Source organism: Oryzias latipes, chromosome 23 (assembly GCF_002234675.1).
Source record: "Oryzias latipes chromosome 23, ASM223467v1".
Classification (NCBI taxonomy): domain Eukaryota; kingdom Metazoa; phylum Chordata; class Actinopteri; order Beloniformes; family Adrianichthyidae; genus Oryzias; species Oryzias latipes.
The window spans coordinates 14,744,371-14,754,243 of NC_019881.2; the positions used below are offsets into that span (position 1 = coordinate 14,744,371).

At 40.8% G+C, this 9,873-nt stretch overlaps 2 non-coding genes across 2 annotated transcripts; both read left to right on the forward strand.

Annotated features, from left to right (window-relative positions):
• The first annotated feature begins 6,639 nt into the window (after positions 1–6,639).
• mir183-2 (microRNA 183-2) lies at positions 6,640–6,730 on the forward strand. Its single transcript, NR_107212.1, has one exon. It is a non-coding gene; the product is annotated as a microRNA 183-2 (primary transcript).
• Positions 6,731–7,194: 464 nt separating this feature from the next.
• mir182 (microRNA 182) lies at positions 7,195–7,295 on the forward strand. The gene has a single exon (NR_107213.1). It is a non-coding gene; the product is annotated as a microRNA 182 (primary transcript).
• Positions 7,296–9,873: the final 2,578 nt, after the last annotated feature.

Here is a 9,873-nt window from a genome sequence, read left to right on the forward strand (position 1 = left end):
TTCTTTCCTAACATTTAGGGATAAATTCTGCTTATGGGCCAGATGGGGGCGCTCCCCTTCCTCCTCATGGTCCCAGCTGAAACCTTCCCTTTTGTCTGATCACAGCAAGGGGAAATAAATGCTGGTGACATAAGGCTGTTTAATCCTCTCTCTGAAAAATGTATTCTGTCACGCATCCATCAGCTCTCTCTTCCTGTTTGCCTTTATTACTGCTTCAGTGCAGCAACACAAACTCTGCAATGCGATGTTGGTCAGCTGATCTTATAATATTTTGTAATTATCTTTAGTCCATGTCGAAAGCATAAGATTGCACTCAATTACCTCAAATCTTTTTCATCATGCAGCCTTTTTTCTCTCCTCCAAATCTTATGTTGCAGACTGAAAACTGCAGCCTGCTCTCCTGCAAAGCACCTTTACAACCAAGAGCATCAACATGAGGCCTGGACATAGCCAGCCACACTATAGGGTGCAGGTAGAATTTAGGTAAAATTTTTAGATTTTGGGATATTTAGATTTTTTTTCTTTGGCTTGTGGAAGAACATGTAAACAGGGAGCTCTCAGCATGGAGAAGCTTTTTCTACTTTTCTTGTCTGTCTTTCCATTTTTCCACTTTCTATCCATATATCCTTATTTTATTGTCTTTTATTTTATTTTTAGTGGTTTTTTTTTTTTTGTTTATTATTTTTATTTCTTTACTTTTGAGGGGGTAGTTGCAGCATCTACAGCATGCCTATATCCGGCCATGATCGACATATGCAGGTGTGGTTCACAGTTTTTCCTGCTGAAAGTATATATTTTTGAAAACGTCTGCTAGTTGAACAACCTTTTTTGTCCATCAATACTTTCCAAATCCCATTCCTTCTTCTTTTTCGGGTGCCCTCTCCTCTTCTGCATCAGAGGAGGATGGGGAATTGAAGGGTGGAGAGGACGAGGCGGTCTCTTTGCAGCCCTGACCTCCAGAAGTCCAGTAACCTGAGATGCTCAATGAAATATTTAAAGCTTCTGTTTTATCCGCAGTGCGTTGGTCAAGACAAACTGCAGGCCTCCATGACGTAATGCCAAAGCCATTTGCCAGCTGTGTGATTGGTCCGTGCTGAAGCAAGATGGTCAGGTGTTCTGGTCCGATGTGGCCTTTATATACTCATGAGCTGTCTGCTGCTGGAGGTTTGATCCATCAGCTTTTTCCTGAACAAAGTGTTCAGCAATTATGTCAAAAAACCTCTCCGCTGCTGACTGCTACAAATTAAATCAAATTATTAAAGCATCTCCTGTAAACAGAGATGTTTCTGCTGAATGCCGGTCAGGTTCACATCCCCAGCATTCAGTGTTGGATGCCTCGGATCAGTGTTGGATGACAGTGCTCTCTGGTTACAAGCTCTGTTTTAGAGCCCGAGTCAGGGGGGTGCGATAGTAGCTACAGCAGCTCACCAACCCCTGGCTCTTTACTAATAAATGAACCACTGGTCAACTTGCTCTCACCTGCCTCCACCTTCAGACAGCAATCGCCTCTCTGGCCCAGCAGGGCCTTCATCAAAAGGTGGAGGATACATAAAAACGTGTGACAGATGGATGACATCCCAGCAACAGCCGTCAGATAGTGACTCTCAAAAGAACACTCAGGAAAAGACAGGGTTCATCTCTAACCAGATTTTCTTTTCATTTTTCAGCCATGTTTACTACACTAGTATCCCATTTTCCAAAATCATGTTGTGATGAAATGTATAATAGGGATGTTTGAACAAGTCCAACACCTTTTCTGGAAAGAAAAAAAAGGATGCAATTTTTTAGAGGTTTTTAAAACATTTTATTTTATTTCTTATAAATTGGTCTACTAATACTAAAATTTTAAGATGATTTAAGATGTTTTGACGTTTAGGAAAATTATTCATAAACAGTGTAAGAATTTAAAATGTAATTTTTAATTTGCTTCTTTACTTTCTACAAAAATAACTGTTTTTTTTTGTTGCCAAAATCTGGGGTTTTGGTGTAAAATTATTTGTTAAATTATGTAATAGTAAATTTAATTAACTTGATGAAATATTATTTTCAGAAAAAACATTTATCTAAATTGCGTAAAGTGATTATTTGACCCCTGTCCCCGCAGGAGAGGCGCGTCACAAAGCGCACTGCTCTGTCCATCTGATCCCTCCCGATCTGGCATCACAGCACGACAAGACCAAATGAGTTTTTTAAAATATTCATCGAGGTGTACTCATCTCCCCGTGCACGCCCCTGACTCACGCAGGCAACGGCGCGGCTCTGGTTTCAGCAGGTGGAAACCACGCCGAGGTTTGGAGAGCTGCGCGCTCCTGCTCTCCATCATGCAGCACCAGCGGCAGCGGCGGGGATTAATTTCACCGTCGCTATTCACTCTGAATAGAGTGAAACCAAAGCCAGCTCCATCCCTCCTAAATATTAGAGGAGTTTTGTCTACCCAGGTATGTGCGTAACCCTCAACAGCAGGTAAATGGACTCTGACTGGCCATCGGAGAGAAGCGCTGGCAGCACTCACAGCATATATATTAGGCCAACTTGGCGCATAATAGGGGCACACTTCAGCACGGCATCCTTAAGGCTGGATGTGGATGAGGATGAGGAGCATGGGCCCCAGCAAAGGCCGAGGGGTATTGCTTCTCCTGTCAGGACCCAAAGCATCATCTCAAGGTTGTATGATTAGAATTTTTGTCTTTTTTTGTTTTTTATTTTGTGACCAATCTGAAAAGGCCTGTTATGTGACGCGTAAAAATGATAATCCTAGATTTAGAGTCACAGCTAAGGCACTTGATTTTGTAGCTGTCCTCAGACAGGAAGTGTTGCGCAATCAGAAGAGGAGGACCAGTCAGAGAGAAGTTTAACCGCAGGGCCGGATTGGCCATCTGGAGGTGGTCATTTGATCTTGCAGCATCGCAACCCAAGAACGACTGAACTAAACACGCATGCGCCACTGAATGATGCTATAATGTCTGAATATTGTTCATTACTTGATTTTCTATTTTATAGTCTGCAGAACAAATATTCTGTGTAATCCACAATTTCCTATTTTGCCTTCATCTATAGTCTTCATGGAGAAAAAAAAGCTAATTAACAATAGTACTGATTTTAAAGGCCTTAAGGCCTCACCTCAAACATTAGGCCTGTAAACGTTTAAAAAGGCAAATAAAAACGTTTAATACAAGGGGTGGTTTGAATAATGGTTTGAATAGTGCACATGCCTTAGCTATTTGAATCCAAAAATTGTATAAATTTCTTTTTTTTTTTCTTCGAATGAAAAAATAAGATCCGGATAAAATTGTGAAGATCCTCCCTTTAAATATAAGCATAAAATGAAACATTTTGTGCCTTTTGATCCACTTTGGTTAGAGAAAAAAACCTAAACAAAATCAGCATGGAGACTCCTGATGTTGAAATTGAAAAATAAGACAAGAAAGAAAAGAAATTCCAAATTCCCGGTCTGAGAGGCTCAGGAGAGGGGGTTGGGGGTTTGGTCCAAATGATTTTGTCAGGAAAGCGTTTAATCCGGAGAGACAAAACCCATCCTGATCTGCTCAAGCTGCGACAGCTCTGCTTTGAAAAATGGCTCCACATTCAGGGTTTAGAGATGAAAACCCAAAAGGTGGATCATGGTTTGTTTAGTTTTTAGGAAACAAAGAAAAAAGATAGGACGGATTTACTGATTTTTTGACAATTTTCGGAGGTATTTTAACTGAAGATGGTGTCACATGAAGTCAAATTAAAAGCGGATGGAAAAGTTCCAACTGTGTGTTTTTTTTTTAAGTCCAACTTAAACTCTTGTGTGGCGCAGGCGTTGCATGGACACAAAAAACAACAATAACCCTTCAGATAAAGATGAGAAGAAAGGTGCAGAGGCGGATCTTTTTGTGTGGCGCACTCCTGCGCCGTTTGAAATGTGCGCCGCAGAGCACCTTTTGTTGGCGTGAGTGCGCCCTGAGTGGAGGACGCCCAGGTAAAGAGGGAGGAGGCTGTTTTGGAGGGAGAGGGAAGCGCAGGAGAGAGGCGAGCAGACAGAGGAGAGGAGGTGAGCAGGACTCCAATTGACATTTGATACTCAGGAAGTTCAGGACTCCGCTTGGATTTCTTTTGTTTCATTGTAATTCTGCTGCGGCGGACCAGCGCGGACCGGGTCTCCAGTCGCCCCCACGACACTGATAGCGGAAAAGCTCGAACTGATAATGATAGGTTAGGAAGAGAAAATGTGCGCGCAGAGGGGTCCGACTTCAGCGCAGACTGCGGGCTCGGTGGTGACGCACGACGGACTCTGAGAAAAGGTATGCAGTTACATTTTATCATTTAGATTTAAGGCAGAACCCTCCCCCCAGATCAATAATGTTAGGACTAAAAGTCCACTGAAGATGAAAAATACCAAAATAACCAAAGGCACAAATATTTCTGATTGTATTTAACAATTTTACATTGCATTTTCCTAAATTAAATATTGCTGTAATTATTTTTTTTCCCCTTTAAAAAAACATTTTTCTCTTGATTAATGCCTTACAATATTCCTGTTTGGAAAATCCACGTGTTTTCAATTTCTCTAGAATAAATGAAACAGTGGTTTGTTGTAGTTTTCATGAATGCCTCATTGTTGTCGTTTATGTAGTCCTAATCTGATTGCACCTGCGGGTTTTTTTCCGTGCGTAAAATGCCAAAGGATGCAATGTCAAAGTTTAATGTTCATCTTAGTTTATTTAACAACTTCTATATATTCTTAAATATATTAGGAATATCCAAACTTCTAAAATACTCCCAAATTATTTGCACGTGTGTCTAAGAATATTGCTTTTTTCCTGTTCTCTACTAAAATGTTTTTATTAAGGATCATGTATGGTTAGACGTTGAATTTTGGATGAGGTTGGACGTGGCTGCAGGTTAAATTCCCCAGAAAAAACCGTGGAGTTGTAAACTATGCAATTGAAGGCTTATGGGATTTAGAGCACGCATCTCCAAGTTCACCTAAAGGAAGCCTTTCATTGTTTTTCTCTTGCTAAATTCCAGTTGGGATGCCCAGTTTATAAATGTTCTTGTTCAGAAAAAGCTTATTTATTTACATTTACAGTCATAGATGAAAGAAATGTGTGATTTCCCCACCAAATCCTATCATTTTCTATAGCTTAATTTAAGTGCCCGTCTGCATTTAAATATTTAAAGATGGGCATACATTTCAAAATAAAACAAAATGATTCATGCTTTTGTGCTTTATGCATCCTTTTTTATATGACAAGTTTCCACCTATATTCTCTAGATCTATAAATTAAATGTTGTTTAAAAGACACAAATATTGTTTTTAATTAGTTAAGTTAAAAAAAAAAACACAGACAAATCTTTAAAGGATACTTTTTTGTCTGACTTGGCTTTTTAGTGGTATTGATTACTCCAGGAAATGGCAATGGGAGTCTTACTCAGGGAGCCATTTGGGCGTCTGAGGAATCACTTAGTGCATGGTTTGATCGCTGGAATCAATGGAAGCTCCATGGACTGCAGGCCCCTCAGTAAGGGAGCTAATGGCTGAACCAAGGGTGGGGCGTCTGGGCCCCCGGCAGGACAGAGCTAAGGGCGGCTTGCCTCTCTCATACGGATTATCTGCAATGCAGGCTATGCTTTTGACAATACATTCAAGGTCAGGAAAGGGATTTAAGGTTATGTCACAGATGCTGTGGGTCTTTATGATTTAGTTTGACCTAAAATTCAAAGAGAGTGCTGGGAAATTTCACTTTAAATAAAACAAAACCTTTTGCATGCTGATTCTGGAGACATTTTATGCTGTATAGTTGAGCTGTCACGCTGCGCATCTGGCTCCAACTTTAAAGGTTCGCTTCCTAATATGGTTAATGTAGATTAGAAGGCAAAACCTGCAAATTTGTCTGTTCCTTTTTAACGTTAAAATACATAAAAGAATGGAAGTAAATAACTTTTATTTATTGTGGAAGAGTGCAGGTTTAATTGAATGAAAGATTTATTTTGAAAGGCAACTGGAAAAAAACAAAGGAAGGAAAGCTCAATCTTTTTCTTTTTTTTTTAACAGTTTATTTTAAGCTTTCTGGTGAAAATGTGAGTTTTTGTTAACAATTGGTGGTTTATTTGGTCTAAAACAAGAAACATGCCAAGTCTTTATGATAGTTTGACTGTTTTATGGGAGAGACAGTTTGCATAACCCTTAAAGTTCCCCTTTATATGGATTTATCACTCTAAATTTACATCTAACTGTGCAATTACTGCCTAATTGGGTGAATTGCTTTCAAAACAAACTGTCCCTTCCTGGAAATCCATAAATGGCAACACTAGTGATTAGCAGTGAACGGTTACGGGCTTGACTGGACTTATATTTAGTCGAGGCACAGTAGTCTTTGACCTGTTACCCAATGTGAGGATCAATCCTCTGCAGTGCAGCACATCCTGAGTTAAGCTGTGTCAAGGCAACACTGTGGACGCACCATAGGCCGTGGTATTCCACTTCCTATTTGACATCATTCCATCACTTGTTCTGAATTCCCGCTGTCACTATTTCTCCTCCAGGCTGTTTATTTTCTGCTCCATCCTGACTACGGTACTTTTTGTAGCTCTTTTTTCACCGGATTGCCATCGCAGGCCGACCGGCGGCTGGTCTGTGTGTTGGGCGGAAAATGACTCCTGTTCTGTGTATGGCACTGGTAGAATTCACTGTGAGAGCTCACTATCAGTGAATTACCATAGGGCCATAAACAGAGCAGAGAAAGAACCACTTGATGATGACCGTCCATCCTTAGTGCCTTACTGTCTGCTTGGCCTGAGGATGGGGAAAGTACAATGTATTGACTCTGGCGCAGCTGCATGTGCTGTGTACTTCTAAATCTTTACTTTTTTTTTAAACATATCCTCACATTTTCAACATCCAAAGGCCTGTCCTCTTCTTTGCCTATTTTGGCACTAGCACATTTTTGCTTCTGTATATATACTTTGAGCAATTATGTGTAGTGCCAATATAGGAAAAGACAGACTTCCATCACCTTCACGTAGCAATTGAACCTTAAATGTTCCTATTGTTTCACAACTGGATGTAATTTTGTGATTTTTTTTTTTTTTCTTTTTTGATTTTTTATTTCAATTTGCTAAAAATTTGCAACCTCAGGAGGAGGTGCGCTGATGAAGCCAGCCTTTCCTACGAAGCTCTCCACATTTGACTCATGCAGGAGGTAACCCTTTGGTTCTCTAGTGGTGTTTGGCAATGGTAGAACTCACACTGGTGAGGTAGATGGATCCGGTGGTTCTAGACTTGCCAACTACTGCTTGAGAGTGTCCAACAGACTGAACCAGCCCGTTAGCTTTAAGCAGAGAAATATGTGAAGAGCATTTCAAGTCTGTCAGTGAGTGGCTGATGGTGGTGTAGGGCGCGGTGAGTCACTGTTCCTCCTCTGCACACCACAGCCTCAGAGCTCCAAAGACTCTCTGAAGGGTGTCTGGGTCAGATCTGGGTCAAACATTATAGGAATATCATTTAAAGTCCCACTCCGATCATCCTTTGAGCTATTTTTAAAGTGTTCTCAGTAGAATTTTAATTATGATTATGCAGTGTTTAGCCCCCCCCAAAAAACTGTCATTTTCTAGGTCAAAAATTGCCTCTGAATTGTGGGCAGGACCATTGGTGCGGAGCAACCCCACCCCCTCTCCTCTTTGCCGTTGCTGAGAGCTCAAACCAGGAAGCTTGTGGCTGCCTGGCATATTTTCCACGTCACAAATATGCTTTTTCCCACTGCCTTTTTTTTCCTCTACTCCTGATTCACGATTTGAATAAAGATAAAGTCAGAAATGCAATTTTAAACTTCATTTTCTTAATAAATGTCTACCACAAGAACATGCTAAAAAAACGATTTTCATTGGAGTGCGTCTTTAACCCTTGTGCTATCCTATGACCCCACCCTTACATTGACGTGTTCTCCCTATCATGACAAAGGTGGATAAAGGTGGAAAGATTTCATTTAATCCATGGACACCAGTGAAGATCACAAATCACTGAAGAAAAAAGGTTCAGCGCACTGTCTAGTGGGTCTAGATGACCCAACTCCCAACATTAAAGTGCCTAGGATAGCACAAGGGTTACGTAAGGGTTAATGGCCGACGAAGTGTGCGGTTACTACTTTTTAACGCACGCCGTGGAAGCCTTCGCGTCGGACGGTTGCTTCCGCGAAGTGCGTTAAAAAGTAGTAACCGCACACTTCGAAGGCCATTAACCCGCTTATACCATGGTCACTTACAAAAGCAATACATATTAACCAGGTTTTAGTCCTTAATTCTTGTTTTTTTTCCGATTTGTATCACTTTTCTCATAAACAGCGTACTATATGTTACGTGATGCGGCGCGATCGCGCAGCACCACCGCTGCAGTTAAGATTCGGCGATATATATATGCTGATCGTCCCGATGGGTTGAATAAAGCATCAATTCAGAGGGAAAGTTAATCGCTTACCGCTTGTTTTTGCCCCGATGATGAAGCAAAAGGTTGTTTTACAGAAGCCGGCGCAGTGATACAAATCATTTAAGCTAGCCGACCGGAACTTCTTTTTTCACCGTGCGGTTATCAGGTTTTAACGCATACCCAGCAGCCAATCAGAATCGAGTATTCAACCGGACCATGGTATAAAGACAGTTACAACTTCCCAAGTTGTTCATTACCTTTAATTAAAAGAACAGAACAAGCAATATCAGGAAAAATTGTGTAACTCAACTGCAGCATCTTTACGGCCAAGTTGATTGTATTTACTGTAAATCTCATTTCCAGATGGCCTCTTAGTTGCAAATTACCTGTTTAGTCTGTGGAGAACAAGTAAGGTTACTCACTGAATATACTTACTGAATTTTTTTAGATGAACCCCCTCTTTCATGTTCACTCTACTGACTAAAATTAATGCTTCATGGAAAATAAAACACGATTCCACGAGAAAATTGCTCATCAAACACTTTTTCTATCGTCGTGTGAGACGGTTTTAAATGGTGTTAAGCTCATTTTAAAAGGTTATCTTTGTCCGTTTTCCCCATTGCCCCCCTCCCCAGCTTTCACCAAAACGGGCATTTCACCACAATCAAATTTTTGCTAATGTGGGCTAGAATATCTAATGTCATTGGAAAAAAAAAAGACATCAGCTGAGCCATTAATAATGAAGACGCCCCATCGTCATTCTCTAATGGGAGAAAGCGGCCTGTAGTTTGTTCCATGCTGATAATGCTATAACAATAATGGACTCTTGTAACTCATGAGTCAGTGTTTCCTTCAGCACTGGGAAGCAGGCTTCGATTGAGGGGCTGCTGCTTTGCAGCACCACGGATGCTGTGGTGGACTTCATGCACAGATGTCCAGCTATTCCGCCTGCAGCCAAACATCAGGGGGGCTGCTCTACTAGTACCGTGGCATAATTGGCAAAGCTCATGGTGTCGTCTTACTGCTCTCTTTCAATGCTGCCTTTTTTTGCCTCTTTAACCTAAAGTAAAAAAAAAAAAAAAAGCTTGAGAGCAAAATATTCTTTCTCAGATGACGGTTCACTCCAGTGGTGAATTGACAGTTTGGCTCAAAAAGCTGCTACACTCTGAGCTTCATATATCTGGGTCAGGGTCTGCTAATGTAGGTGACAGGGGGATCTGAGGATTAAAACCTCTTTATCTGCCTTTGCATAAACCCTGCTTTATAGCCTACACTTTAGATTTGGCTATTATGATTTGTATTGTCAATAGCCTGATAGCTGGTTTATCTATACGGACGTCATCAATGGACTTTTGAAAGGGGCTTTTGTGTAGATTTGCCATTTAAATGCTATGATATTTTTCTACAATCTCTTTTAGCTGAAGCCCACCAAACAGCTGATACCTATGGCTCATGTTACAGAACAT